This window comes from Euprymna scolopes, chromosome 32 (assembly GCF_053919585.1).
Source record: "Euprymna scolopes isolate OS-2025 chromosome 32, ASM5391958v1, whole genome shotgun sequence".
NCBI lineage: Eukaryota > Metazoa > Mollusca > Cephalopoda > Sepiida > Sepiolidae > Euprymna > Euprymna scolopes.
Window position 1 is genome coordinate 32635831 of NC_136513.1, and position 16697 is coordinate 32652527.

Sequence of the window (16697 nt, forward strand, 5' to 3'; positions counted from 1 at the left end):
AAAAGAATTTTTTTTTCTATAATATATATATATATATATATATTATTTCCATTATAAAATCTGTTTCAATTTCCTGGCATGCTGTTATTTGTGTCTTCTAGTTAGAATAATTACATACCATTTATATTACTTTAAAACCCTGTTCTAATGTACGGGTGATAAGTTTTTATCGTTGGACGCCAAAATTTAAAATTCAAAATTTATTTAATTACACAAGGGATTATATTTTTTTCATTTCATTATGAATCGTTTTGTTCAATATATATGTATATATATATATATATATATATATATATGCATATATATGCATATATATAAAATATATTTTTATATGCATATATATATGCATATATACACATATATATATGTGTGTGTGTGTGTGCGTGTATATATTACATTACCGTACACTTTTAAAGTAATCTATAAGTTTTAGTTTTGAAAGAAATATATATATATATATATATATATATATATATATATATATATATATATATATATATATATATATTCATCCTTATTACAAGCACTGGAAAATATAGTCTTAAACGAAATAAAACCAAAATATAAACAATTAAATTAATAATTTTCAGCATTGGAAAATAGGTATTATTTTTTTCCGATACTGATTCCGATACTCCCAGATTAATCGTCTATATACTGGCTTATACGTTTCTTCTTAATGTTTTTAAATGTACGTTATATTCACCACTTTTCTTTCACACTTATGCCCTGTATCCACGTTGCATTTTTCAATGATAATTTTACAAATAATATTTTTCCCTCTACTATTAACTTTATTTACAGTTCTTCACATTGTTTAGTTTATCAAACGAAGCTATTTATCAAAAACTGGACGTACTTTCCTAGCCAACAGTACATCTGTACGGGACATTTTCGCGTTAATGTTAACATTTAGTATTACTTAATATGCAGATAAGGATTTTTTTGTTGTTGTCATTCTCTATTTTCTCCTTCGGTAATATTTGCCTTTTCGACTACTCGTTTGGATACGTCGATAAATCTCTCAACCAGGCGGCTGGATCTTGAGTGATACAATTTTTAGATTTTTATCTAAATTGTTTTACAGGAATTTTCGAATTCTTTCTGGGGGAATTGCGTTCTATTGACAGATGCAATAGATTCAAGTTCGTGTAAGATACTTACTGGTGTTTTGCATTTGAACACTTCTGTCAATACGTACAACTGTCTACTTTTATTTTTTTTTATCTGGATAAACCGTCCGCGTAGGCTATCTCTTTTGGCGTCAAAAAATTCAATTCAGTAAGAATAGTTTGAAAACATTGTCAGCCACTTCTGCAAACAAATTGCGATGTGCGTTTGTATCACTTTCTTATTAACTGAATATTGATAACAATGATCCATAATCCGTGTAAAGTATATATTTTTAAAGTAAATACAATAGTTAATCATTGTTTATCTATCTTCTAATTGTTCATTCTCGCCGAGAGATGCTTTTTTGAAATATGTTTCATCAGTTTTAGTTTTCAAACTGCTTGGCCTAACGTTCACAGGAAACATGAGTTGGAACAATTACATTGAAACATTGCTAGGTCTGCTGCGAAGAAGGTAGGCTCTCTCTACCGTGCTAGAAAACTACTGGCACCTTAAAGTATCATGTACCTCTATAAGGCCACCATTCGCCCATGTATGGAGTATTGCTGTCACAGTTGGGCTGATGCATCTGCTGCTAGTCTCTCGCTCCTAGACAGGGTTCAAAAGAGAGTCGCAAATCTGATAGGCCCTGAACTGGCATCTAAAATTCAACCTCTGTCCCATCGACGAAATGTTGCATCCGTCTGCCTGTTCTACAAATATTTTAATGGTGAATGCTCTGATGAACTGCAGACACTTGTGCCCCCCACCACGACAAACCCGACAGGCAGCTAAATCCCACCTCCACGCAGTAGAGATCCCTAGATGTAAAATATCTTTCTACTCCAGTAGTTTCTTCCCCAGAACCGCTAGATTCTGGAATTTCATTCCAGGCCCTGCTTCCCCAACTGTACTGACATGCAGAAGTTCAAGTGTAACGTGAACCGACATCTTGCTGCCTAAATTCCAACATAGTGACCCAGTAGTTGCTGCCCCTGATAGTAGCCCCCTACACCAAAGTGACAATGTGCCTTGTTTGAGGTGAAAATGTAATTAAAAAGAAAAAGTTTAGCGTCATCTTCCAAACCAAAATTGTTTGTGTCACTTGCAACAAGCATTTTCTATTTTTTACTTTTAATCTATTTTGTATCTAGTTATATATGTATTTCTGTATTCCTTGTTTGTTATTTCTGTCTCGTCTCCTTTTTTCTCCACTTTCACTTGTATCTTCTCTATTTCCCCTTCTTTTGTCTATGGTTGACACTTCTTTAGCGCTTCCCATTGTTTCACAATTTTCTATATTTTTTTACCTACATATCTACTCCTTTGCATATTCTACACTTAATTGTTGTACCTATGTTGGAGTATTTTTATTATTTATCATTTTTTCTTTTTCTTTCAATCTCATTTCATATCTAAATGGCGTTAAGCCAATATTTCTGTATTTGCACTTTGTATAATTCTGGGCCTTCTCCTCTTCTGATGAGACGCATTTAGCTTCGAAATGCCATGGCTTTAGGAGTGTTTTTCTTAATTTATCCCTTAATGTATCCTTATTGTCCTGATGATATAATAAAGTTATAGATAACTTTCATTCCTCATTTTTCATTTTAATATCATTGTTTGCTCCTCTTAATAGTGTTGAGCTTTTCTAGGTTTATAAGTTTTCGTTTGTTACGGATCGACTAATTGATGACATAATTATATATATAGAGAGAGAGAGATAGATAGATAGATAGATAGATAGATAGATAGATATAGATATATATATATAACATCATTATATACTCATGTCTTTATTTTAAAAAAAATGCTTAAATTTACTCCAGAAACATCTAAAAATCAGACATTAACTTACCTTTTCCTCCCGAAACCTTTATAAAATATTAGACATAGCTGACATGACTTATTTTTAACCCTAACCCTAACTCTAACCCTAACCCGACTAATTTTCAATTCAATAACAATTTCTACAAGTTAAACTGCGGTCTACCTCTAGGCAACCCTCTCAGTGTAGTGTCAGCCTGCCTTTTCTTAGAATTCCTAGAATCTGGTCCTTTCAAATTTAGATTACCTCCAAACACCGGATATTTTAGATGCATTAACGACATTTAAATTTTTCTTCCTGAAAACACGCACATAGATAACATTAAAGCCAAATTAGACTCAGTCGAACCCTCCATAAAGTTCACTTATGAAACAGACAACAATCACTCATTACATTTTCTAGAAATACTTTTTATAAATCCAATAGTAAACTATCCTTCAAAGTTCACCGTAACTCTACGCACACAAATGATTTACAACCATAATGCCAAAATAAAATAAAAGAATCATAATCGCTTTCCTCTTAACGAGCATTCAGAATTTGCAGTCCAGAATATTTGGACGAAGGATTCGAATACCTCACAAACATATTGAAAACCTTGCAATATTCTACATATTTCATATTAAATGTTAAGCGAAAAGTCAGACAAATATTTTCCAGGATGAATAAACAAAACTCAAATATACCAGACTTTTCTCTTATTAACATACATCTTCTTTTACCTCCACATACCAATAATACAATAATTTGCAACGCACTAAACAAACTAGGAATTCAAATCATACAAACCACATCACAAACTATCAGAAAAATATAAAAACAACAAAACATCTCCAACACAAACCAGTTTCTAATGCAGGCATATACACTATCCCTTGCCAAATTTGTCATTACAGATACGTTGATGAAACTAAGCGCAAATTAGCAAAAAAAGGCTCAATAAACATAAAGAGATATAAAAAGTAACAATTACTTAAGTGCATTATTATCTCATTCATTGCAGCATAATCACACCTTCGACTTTAAACAAGCAAAAATAGTTATATTTATTTCAAATTAATCGCGTTGGAGACTCCTTGAATCAGCGCTTATCGCAAATTAATCCCAATTAAACTACGTGGAGGTTTCTATATTGTAACGCCCTTTTATTAAAAGAATTAAATTGTTGACACAGGTTAACCCTCTCCATCATAGAAACACATCCTTCAATAATTAAAACATATAATGTCACTAATTAAATTGCATAACAAAAAAAACACCCATTTCATTACTGTTACACATATATATTTAAATAAGAAGAATATTAACTGCGTTTATATCTGTTAAAAACATATTTAGGATTATATGACATTATTAAAAATATTCCTCTATCTAACAATGCAAGTTCCTCTCCTTCTTTGAATTTTGAACGTCTTTTTTCCGTTACAATTTGCTGATGAAAAAAATTGCAAATATTTGTACTGATGCTTTTGTTTTCTTAATCTCATTCATCCAGAGGAACTCTCGAAATAAAGACGATACATTCATGGACACATAACTCGTTTTTTTTTAAATTTCTCCTTGGCTCTCTTTCCCTCACTTTTTCTTTCCTTCTATCCATCTATTTATCTACCTATATGTATATATATGTACACACACACACACACACATATATATATATATATATATATATATATATATATATTGTGTGTGTGTGTGTATACAGGTTAATCATTTACTTGAAACGTACTCGGTATATACCAATCGTAATGAATTAAAAAATATTTCTCATAAATAAAGTTTTTTTTTAACACTAAAAAGATATCTTTTATATAATTTTTGTAAATCATGAAAGAAGTCCAAGGTCAATGGATTCCTATTTATTGGGTTCCAGAGTATATATATATATATATATATATATATATATATATATATATATATATATATATATATATATATATATATATATATATATATATATATATATATATATATATATATATATATATATATATATATATATATATGATTGTTGAGCTGGATTAAATCCGACGATATGAAATAAAATGGTACTATAATAATTCTCCAAGTTGGAAATATCAAGTTTTCTCAGGTGGTTACTTTTTACTTCTCAAAAAGTATGTATTACAATATTGTTTTCTATTGTGCCTAACAAGTCTTCAAAATTATGTTATTGCTGCATGTTTAGCCACTAACTCTTCAAATGTTTACAGTAAAGTCTAATAAAACATTTTTTTTCTAAAACTTACATCGTGAAACCAACACACTATTCCGTCCCTTGGTTACAAAGATTATCGTCATGCTGAAGTTATTTTAACCTATATTAATTTTTTCGTATTTTTGTATTATTCTTATTATTGTTCTATTCTCATTTTAATTAATTAATTAATAGAAATGGAATCGAGCAAAAACAGAGGGATAGTGTCGCTTGAAAATGCTTTTTAAAACGGAAACAATAGATTTATTGTACCGACTTATATTAATTATGTTTACGCAAATTGAATAAAATAACAGCTTGCTCTTTTGATTGTGCACTATTAGCAACCTCGTTGAAATTCAATGCTATTTGTACTTCTGAATATTTCTAACTTGCAAGATACACAGGCGGCAAAAAAAAAAATCCGCACTTGCAATTTTTTTTTTAAATTGCAAATTTAAGGGCAATTTAATATAACTGTTTAAACAAACTATACCTAATTTGATTCACCTTTTATTCTTCTGTAATTTTACCTGTTTGTATTTGAGTTTTAATTGAAATATTCTAGTGTTCACATCAATGTAAAACATAATTTCAAATTGAGGAGGCAAGAAAAAAGTCCGCAGCAACAAATTCGCTTAAAACCAGTTTAAATTATCGCCCATAAATCAGTTTAAAATATCCACCAACAAACAAAAAAGCACCTCTAATCGTAATTGTTGTTGTTCCAGGTTATACAACGTAGCATTTGTGATCGTTAGGGGCTTATTAATATCCACCCTTCTTATTTATCTAATCGAGAAATCGGCCTCAGATTGAAATGTGATGAGAAAACGGTGCAAAAGACTGTGCAAAAGCACCAAAACACCTGCAGTGCCCGTGATGCCCCTATATTTAATGGTAATAGAGTTATTTCTAACAGAGAAGACAATTTTATCAGAATCCGCAGCCTAAGAAACAGATTTGAAATAGTTCAAATTCAATAAAATACTACTCGCAAAATATAATTAATGAAAAAAAAAAGACTCCTTATAATCAGATCCTTTAAAAAGTTCTCCAATTTATTTACGAAACTAAAATGAATTATAACGCATATTTAACTGTACACAATAAACATTTTTCTCGTAAATAAATCGTCGCATTTACTTGATGTAGTCTTGAATTCTCCTACTATTAATATTATGAAAAAATGCATTATTTAATTACTTAACGCTTAATAAATAATGCCATTAAAAACGACAAAATGAGTTTTATTCTTCATTTCTCCCGGAGTCATCGCCTTTACATTAGAATCCATAATTATAAGTAATTATATTAGATATAAAAGTAATTGTTTTAAAATTTGAATTACGTTTACATGCCATTTACTTTAATCTTCTCATCAAATTTAAACATAATACTTCAATAGGAAAATTTATCCACATTCGAAATGAATAAAAATGTCAACTATTAATGTCTAAAATTTCATCCCAGTAATTCCTCCCTTATGCGTAAACATTGTACATTTATATTGACAAAATTGATATGTCAAGCATATACTTATTAACAGTTAATATCACAAGTTCATTCTATAATAATAATGTTTATTCATATTTATTTATTTCATTTATATGTCTATTCACCGTATATATATATATATATATATATATATATATATATATATATATATATATATATATATATCAGCTGTATATACCCGGCGTTGCCCAGTCGAAACATATTGCAGGGCAGATGAATTAGACACATATTATTTGAAATACACCGAAATATCTTCTTTTTTTTCTCACGTTAACTCCTAACTAGACATATCACCACTTGGAGGGAGAGAGAGGGGGGTTAACATATAAGTTGGAATGTGAGTCTGATAAAAACGCTCAACCTATATACTCAACTGATTTTTTGTGTACAACCTTGGAATGTAGTATATAGAGTATTCAGACATGTTAAAAAGCTTTTAATCAGTTTCCATTCAGCCAAAAGGGCTACTGAGAAGGGAGTCACCAGATTTTTATCTGATTATCATCGTTTTACGAATTCGCATGCGTAATAACGAAATGCTTATGTTAAGTATAAGTAGGTTTGAAACCCCTTTTTAAAGACTGTGTCAAGCAGGCCTAATAGTTATTGTACTTCACACAATGTCTTAAGGTTTTGCTTTCGATCTCACACGAGTATTTTTTTCTTAGAAAAACAGTTTAGAAAACAAACACAGAATACTCAATATGCACATGTCCCTGTGTTTGTATGAAATAAGATAAGATATTTATGCGTATTTTACGAACCAGCCACGCCGGGATGCCTGGTAATATATATATATATATATATATATATATATATATATATATATAAAATATATTTTCTTATAATATATACCAATTCTTATATAAGAATCTCAATGTAATTACAGAGCAATATATAGAGAATAGATATAGTATAGGAATATAGTTTTTTGCCATTTATTCTCTCTCTCTTTCTCTTTCTCGTTCTCTCTCTCTCACTCTCTCTAAAAATCTATCTAGCTATCAATGTATTTATCTCTCAGAATTATTCAAAGCATGCCAGTCCAGTCTCCCCTTATATTTTAGCAGGATCATGTGAGAAAACTGAATGATTTATAGATTGTGCCGAGATATTTGTACAAATGGCTCAATCTCCCGACAAGTCTCGGAGCTTAGAATAATATGTTTCGATGGTCGTTAAATGGGGGATATTTAGTCAGCATGTCTTACCGTCTCGTAATCTGTCGGTCCGTCCTCATTTTGTATATTTTCTGTGTCCGATTCGTTATTTATCAGAAAAGCTTGCGACTAAGAATGGACAAAAGGATTTTTTTTTCTCATGCCAAATCTCATATATGTGTTTTTATTTTATTTTTTTATCTACAATTATTTAGAATGATAACTTAAGTGGGATGTTTAGCCGCTCTTTTGTCCCCTTTTGTTCTTACGAGCGGATTGGTCTTTGTCTAAAGACGTACGCCTTTACTCTAAGAGACCTTATTCTAATACTGCTTACATCGGATGAAAGGCTTATTGCTTTGGACGTTTTTTTTTAATGAAAAACGACAGGGAGAAACTATTACGGATGCATATTTATCCTCCATTTTTTTTTATTTTTGTCAGTACTCATATATATATGTGTGTGTGTGTGTGTGTGTGTGTGTGTGTGTGTGTATAAGTATACACACACACATATATGTATATATATATATTTATACGTATATACATCTATATACATATATATATATAAATACATATATGCATATATCTAAGTATGTACACACATATATATAAATAAGTATATACACACAGACAAACACATATATATATATATATATATGTATATATATATAAAGGTTTATCTCCCGTTAGTACTCAAATATATATGAAAAATAAATCCAATCTTCTTAGAAGCACATTTTTTCGCAGTATTTAGGCTCTGTTTATATGTGCATATACACAAATTCTTATAGAAAGGTAAAAATGCACGCATATACACACTTACTGTGTAATGCACTACACACATGCACAAACCATGCACATAACACATCTATCTCTCCTACCTTATCCTCTCTCTCTTTCTTGCTCTCTTTATATATATATATATATATATATATATATATATATATATATATATATATATATATATATATATATAAAGAGACTTAAGGCAAGCTAAAATGACTTACAAGCAGATTTTGGATATTTTAAGACAAGAAAATGTGTAAACATCTCTTTCTGTAGTGAAGCGAATTGGTCAAAGGTTCGAAGTCGAACGCTTGTGGAAAGGGAAATCTGGATTTAGTCGCCCTAGAGCATCCACTTTGAACGACGGCCACAGGTTAAATGAAATGTTTTGAAGGATCGAAAAAAAATATGTTGACCGTAGCAAAGAATTCAAAACAGGGTCTGGAAATTCTCTTTCTAGATATACAATATATAGACGAACGAAAGAAATGAGATTTTCTTCTAAAAGGTGTGCAAAGAAACCATGTTCATCTCAGAAGAACATCAATGATAGAAAGAGATTTTTCTCGTGTTATGGCAAGAAAGATACTATCTGGTTCAGTAAGTTTTTCTGGTCAGATGAATCAAGATTTTGTCTTGTTAGTGATGCTCCCGATGATCCCAACGGCGCAATCGAAAACTGGAGAAAGGTTTTCACCAAGTTGCATAAAAACGACAGTTAAATACGGGAATGGACGGATAATGGTATGGGGAAATGTTACTGCAGCAGGATTTGGGGAACTACTTAGCTGCGAGAAGTCAATCAATGCAAATGAATACATTCGAATATTAGAAACAGTTATGTTACCAAGTATCCAGAAACTGGGAATATCCCAGAATACTTTTCAACATGATAATGCCCCTCCACACACCGTTAAAGTCACAAGAAAATGGTTTTCTGATAATTTAATTAATGTGATGTTTTGACCAGGTCAACGCCCCGATTTAAGCCCAATCTAGAATATTTGGTCCATAATATCGCGTGCATTGTCTGGAAGAACTTTTTCGAATAATGACAAACTGTGGGAAGCTGTGCAAACGAATGGAATAGCATCTCCTCTTCGCAGTGTTCCACTTTGGTTGAGATCATATTTAAAAGGATTAATCTTTTAAAGAAACCAAAAGGGAATGCGATTCCATACTAAGAATTTATTAAAGTAAATGTTTTGTTCTGTGTTATTAGTCTCGTTAAAGTTTCCTTGTTCAATTATTCATTAGTCAATATAGCTTTTAGTCCAAAAAACGGCATAAAATTTGTTTGGCCTATTTCTTTTTTTTTGCTCACGAGTATATATATATATATATATATATATATATATATATATATATATATATATATACATATATATATATATATATATATATGTATGTATGTATATATTAAAATTGGTATATTTAGACAGTATCATTTCATTCAAGCAAATATTATTACATGCAACGGAGACATTTTGCTTAATGATTTTTTTTCTTTAATTTGTCGATTTTCCGTATAATCTTTTCGTATAAAAATTAAAAATAAAAAATTGACAGCGTAATAAAACAAATTAATTTTTAATAAAAACGTTAACAACTTAGTCCTGGCGAATAATCATGCATCTAACTAATACTAGTGCTATATATAAACATTTGATAAAAGAACATAACTGTCCCTCTTCAATCTTAGAAAGGTCCTCGTTGCCAACATAAAAATTATACAACATGAAAATAATATTAAAAAAATAAAAATTCTTGGAGCGTCATATATTACAACACTTCAACCCACTATAAATGATATTGCATTCGAGAAAAGCAGTAACGTGCTAAAATGTCTTGCGTAGTTCGTATTGGACGGACTTTGTTAATGGTGTCCACGCACTTGCTGATTTTAACACTCGAATTATTAATCCACGTATATTTTTAATCGACTTTTTATCGACTCTATATATTTGAACTTATCGCCCTTTACTGTATATTTTAGTTTTCTACTTTTAATTCTCATTTTCGCTCATTCGCACTTTTTCTTCAACATCTGGTGATGATTCGTGGACGAATAGAAAGCGCTCGTGACAGCAACAATTATGGAACTTTTATTAATATTTGTGATGTTGATACAGAAAAATGTATACTGCCAATCGAAAAGTTAAAAAAATGAATCTAAAGCAAAATGTTTCCGTTGCATTTAATAATATTTGCTTGAATATATATATATATATATATATATATATATATATATATATATATATATATATATATATATATATATATATACACACAAGCATTTTAGCCCGGCGTTGCCCGGGTGTTTGGAAGTGTATGTTGAGCAAAAAAAAAAAAGAAAGAAAAGAAAAAGAAGCGATCACTTTTTTTAATTAGATTCCTCTTATGACCCCTTAACAGTTATTGCTTTGGACTTAAATCCAGTTATTAAGTTAGATCCATGTCCAAGGAACCTCTATGTAAAATTTCAAGTGTGTTCACCGAAAATTGGCGGAGGAGTTTGGTAGAGTTTTCAAATGTCAAATCGTTGAACTTAGACTCCTTAATCGCAAAATTTCTGGCCAAAAACCGATCACAAAGATTTTCCCTAATCTACGTACCCTGTATATAAAATTTCGAGTATGTAGAGTAAAATTGACAGCTTTATTGCGTAGGGAAATGTACACACACAGACATACATACATACATACATACATACATACATACAGACAGATAGACAAACACTTTCACTTTTATAGATATATAGCTATATTTATATATCTATAAAAGTGAACATGTCTGTGTCTGTGTGTCTGTCTGTGTGGCTGTGTACATTTCTCCATGCAATAACTCTGTCAATTTTTAGTCTACAGACGCGAAATTTGATATGCCGATTACTGAGATTTGCGGGAATCTAGCTGATTGGTTTTCCGCCATATATTTTGCTGTTAAATGGGGTCAAAATTAAACGATTTAACCTTTGAGAACTCTACCAAACTTATCCGCCAATTTTGGGGCTAAACACTTGATATTTTAGATATAGGTTCCTTTGACATGGCTCTAACTTAATAACTCGACTGGAACCCAAACCAATAAATTTTAAGGGGTCATAATAGGGGTAAAAAAAATAACCATTTTTTTTTTTGCTTAGCATACACCTCCAAACACCCGGGCAACGCCGGGCACCCATGTTAGTATATATATATATATATATATATATATATATATATATATATATATATATATATATATGTGTGTGTGTGTGTGTGTGTGTGTGTGTATGAATGTATGTATGTATGTATGTATATATATATATATATATATATATATATATATATATATATATATATATAAACCTTGCTCCGCCGCTGTCTTTCTCATTCTCGATTATATACTAAAAAAAATTCAGCCTTCTTTAGGTGCACGTTATTTCGCATTCACTACCTTTGCGTGTAGATAAATGCATATACAAAAAAAAAAACTAATCGAAACCCAAAAGAGAGATAAGGTTTACACACTTATAGTTGAATGCAATTACACACACTTTTGCCCCAATATATAAATAATAATAATAATATTATATCTAAGAGGCTTACCGTGCACCAACATTAAATATCCTTGTATCCATTATAAATGAAAGTTTTTAAAAATATATAATACCGCTTATATTTTATTTCTCTATGGGCGGATCAAGAATAAATGCAGTCGTACAAAGATAATCGTATTAGAAAAACTAGTTGAGCCATGTAGTAATGTTCGGGAATACATGATTCCGATACTATCAAGCGTATACTTATATTTTAGCTATTATAATTTCAAATATCTTTATCAAAACAAAGAACACAAATAGAAAAGGACACTTGAACTCTGTTTCTCGCATCTATGTAAACTTTGTAAATTACACAGAAAGTTGTTTTTAGCGTTCATATCCTGATCTGAAATGGAACACGTATATCAAATCTGTTGCCAATGTCGTTGGGAAGATGGCGGGATCCTTCTATCGATCCAGTAGATATCTAACTGCTTATGCAATTCTCTACCTATAAGAATCGGTTACGTCCAAGGATGGAGTACTGTTGCCACATCTGGGCAAGAGATGCAGGAAAGGACTTATCCTGCCTTGACAGCGTTCAAAACAGACTTGGAAGCCTAGTAGGGGAATCCATTTTCTCTTCCCTGCAACTGCTTTCTCACAGAAGATATGTTGCGAGCCTATATCTGGTTTATCTTCATTTTCATGGCAAGTGTTCGTTTGAGCTCCAATATATGGTCCCCCGTCGCCAAACTTTCACGAGAAACACTCGTCTAGTTTAAAACACTATCAATAATCCCCCACTCTTTATCTATGCCTAAACCTAAACGTAGATTCCATGAACAAAATTTATTTTTTAGAATTACACACCTGTACAACTATCTTCCTTTTGCCTGCTTTCCAGCTGACTATAATATGGTCGTCTTCAAGTCCAACGTAAACAAATTCTTGATGAGCCGTTCCCCTTAAGTAGTCCGATTTACCAAATTTCCACTAGTAAAAATTATGATGACATTATCCCATTGACCACTGTACGGTTGTTAACCCTTATCATCGAGTAGCCTCCGGGCCTTGATAAGTGGTGTCTCCTTTGTAAAAAAAAAAAAAAAACTATCTCCCTATATTCCTATAAAGTTGTAATTTTGTCTTGCTCTAACAGTTACATTAAAACATACTCTTTCTATGTAAATGTTGTTAACGGATATGCGATAGATACCCTATTACAAATTCGAGCGTTAATTAATTACTTATTCAGTTTCTTATGCTTTCTTGTTTGAGGATTAGTTTAATTTCACTATTATGTAGAATTCTATTTGTGCATAGTTGTTACATTCTGTATAATTACGTAGAATTTAAGATAAAAACGTTCGAGCATACAGATTTTTTTTTTAACTTGTGGCCATTGTTTTGAAACTATTGGAGCAACAGCTTAGTTCCGAGACTGGGTTTAAATTTCGAGACCGGCAAAAGGAAAGTACTTCATGTGCCTGGCAGTGTCCTTCAATAGCTTTTGTATCGAAAAATCTTCGATATGTATCGATAATCAATAACCGAAAAAAATCCATTGAAAAATAGGAATAGGCAATTTTGACAATATTACAAGTACATGTGAGAAGTTTTATTCAACAGAAACCGAAAGGACGACATATAAACTATACAGGACTTGATAGGAAAGAGGTGCGTTGGAAATTATTGTCTTTTATTTAACAGACAGTTGCACCATGAGACTTAACTTTTTGATTTTAACTTAAATTCAAGCCATTATAACCACACAAGCAGTACAATCAGACATATTAAAATATAGAAGGTTCTTTTATATGACGGGCGCGTCCGAAATTAATGTTTCTATTTAAAGCAAAATTGAACCACGACTTTTGCATTTTATCTTGTGGATGAAGTCACTGTGAAGAGGCATGTAAAGTTACCACTTGCTCCACACCATGTGTCCCCAACGAGAGCAGGCAATCAAGCTAGTATATATATATATATATATATATATATATATATATATATATATATATATATATATATATATGTATGTATAAAATATCTTTTTAAATTAACATTTCTATTTTTTAATGCTGAATTGGTGTAAGTTTGTGAAATGTGAAAATTTTAAAAAAATATTACTTTGAAAATAAATAATAATGATGGCGGTGGATATTTGTAAAATATTATATAAATAAATAAAAATTAAGGTAAATGTACAATGCCGGCAAACAGAAGGTTTGCACTTGTAATTTTTTTCAAAAACTGCAAATTTAAGATAAATTCCATGTAACTGGTTAAACAACTTATACCTCATTCGATTCGCCTTTTATTCCTCTATAAGTTTACCTGTTCATATTTGGCTTTTAATTGAAATATTCTAGTTGTCACGTCAATGTAAAAAAATAACTTTAAATTGAGGAGGCAAAAAAAAAAGTCCGCGCAACAAATTCGCTTAAAACAAGATTACATTATCGCCACTAAATCAGTTTAAAATATCCACCAACAGGCAAAAAACATCTCTAATCGTAATTGTTGTTATTCCAGGGTATACAACGTGACATTTGGTTCATATGCTACGACTTTCTCTTAGTAATCGTCAGGAGATCATTAATCTTCACATTTCTGGTTTATCCAATCAGGAAATCGGCCACATATTAAAATGTGATGAGAAAACAGTACGAAAGACTGTGCCAAAGCACCTAAACACCGGAAGTGTTCGTGATTGCCCTAAATGTGGTCGTACTAGAGTTACTTCTAATCGAGGGGAAAATGCTACCGATAATTTGCAGCCTAAGTAACAGATTAGAAACGGCTCCCCAAATCCAACACCAATGCAATCTTGTTAAAAATGGCACTCTTTCCATTGTTTAGAACAGATTAAAGGAATTTAATTTGCGATAAAATGATGCAAGACGCAAGCTAATGATTTCTGTAAAGAAGGGAAAGCACCGTCTGGACTTCATCAGATGCAATGAAGGTCAGGACTCTTCCTATTAGTCAAATATGCTTTTTAGCGATGAAAGCAAGTTTAATAGGCTAAGCAGTGATGGTAGGCAGTACGTCCGTCGGAGAAAAGACGAGGAATTTAATCCTAGGTGCTGTTTCAACGCTGCAAGGTGTGGAGGTTCAGTTTTGGTGTGGGGCATTATTAGAACCAATGTTCCAGGGCCTATGGTTCGCTTGCAAGGTCGAATTAATTCGAGCAAGTACATTAATATGTTGACTGAGTATTTTCTACCTTACTTTGGTCGGTGTTTGCATGATAATCCCATTTCTGTGCAGCATAATGCTCCCATTTACACAGCCGCCAATGTCAAGAGGTTCCTGGAAGAGCATGAGTTTCCGTGTTTGGATTGGCCTGCACAATAAACACACCTCAATCCTATCGAAAATGTTTGGCATTACATCAACCAACAGCTAAGCAATGATAAAATTTCAAATTTCGAAGAACTTTGGACAAAAATTAAAGAAAGGTTGGATGCTCTTTCTCCAGAGTATTGCCGCAGTCTAATTCTCGGAATTACCAAGTGATTGCAGGCTGTCAATTTGCAGAAATTCTATGCTACTAGATATTAACTAGGTCATAGTGTTCCTATCATATTTGTGTTGCAGAACTGCCCTAAAGTTACATCTAAATAACAATTTTCCATAGTGCGGACTTTCTTTTTACTTCAGGAATTTGGAGTTATTTTTTTTTAAATGTACGTGAACACTAGAATATTTAAATTAAAAGTCAAATATGAAGAGGTAAAATTATAGAAGAATGAAAGGCAACTCAAATGAGGTATATTTTGTTAAACAGATACATTAAATTAAGCTTAAATTTGCAGTTTTTTAAAATATTACAAGTGCGAACTTTGTTATTGCCGCCTGTGTAAGTAACTAATTAATTTACAAATTAACATTAGCAGAAATTAAGTATGACTTAATGACTTATGACTATCGATTGAAATAATTTTAATACTAGCATTTTATATTGGACGGATTAATGAATTAATTTATAATTAAATTGATTTAATTTTCATATAACATCAAGTGGAAGACATTAAACTGTATAAAAATTACTTAATAGTGGAATAGGAATATTTATAGTATGAATGTAAAAAAAAATAAAAATCAGAAAAGTTAATGTATGTTAATATATGTTAATATATTTGATGTAACGGAAGTAACTCTAACACACTTTAAATTAAATTAATTCTCACTCTTTACGATTCTAGTAAACAAAGGTGTTTTCAGAAAATTTTTAAACTTAAACAAATAGGGTTTGAATTGAATGATAGTTATAATTGAAATAGTAATAAACTTTATTATAATAATTACGGGAACTGAATAATGTATGGTTTCAATTTAAATCAATTTATTTGTTATGATATAACCGTAAAGGTCAGTCGTTTTTTTTTTTTGTTTTTTTTTTAAGTTTTTTTTGTAGTTTAGTTTCGTATATGCAAGTATGTATAATAGTTTATAACTATTGGTGTTTATTTTACACAAAAAAGAATTAATGAATTTACTAATTATTAAATAGAACTTTTCAGTAAAATATTCATAAATTAATGAGGACTATAAGTATGA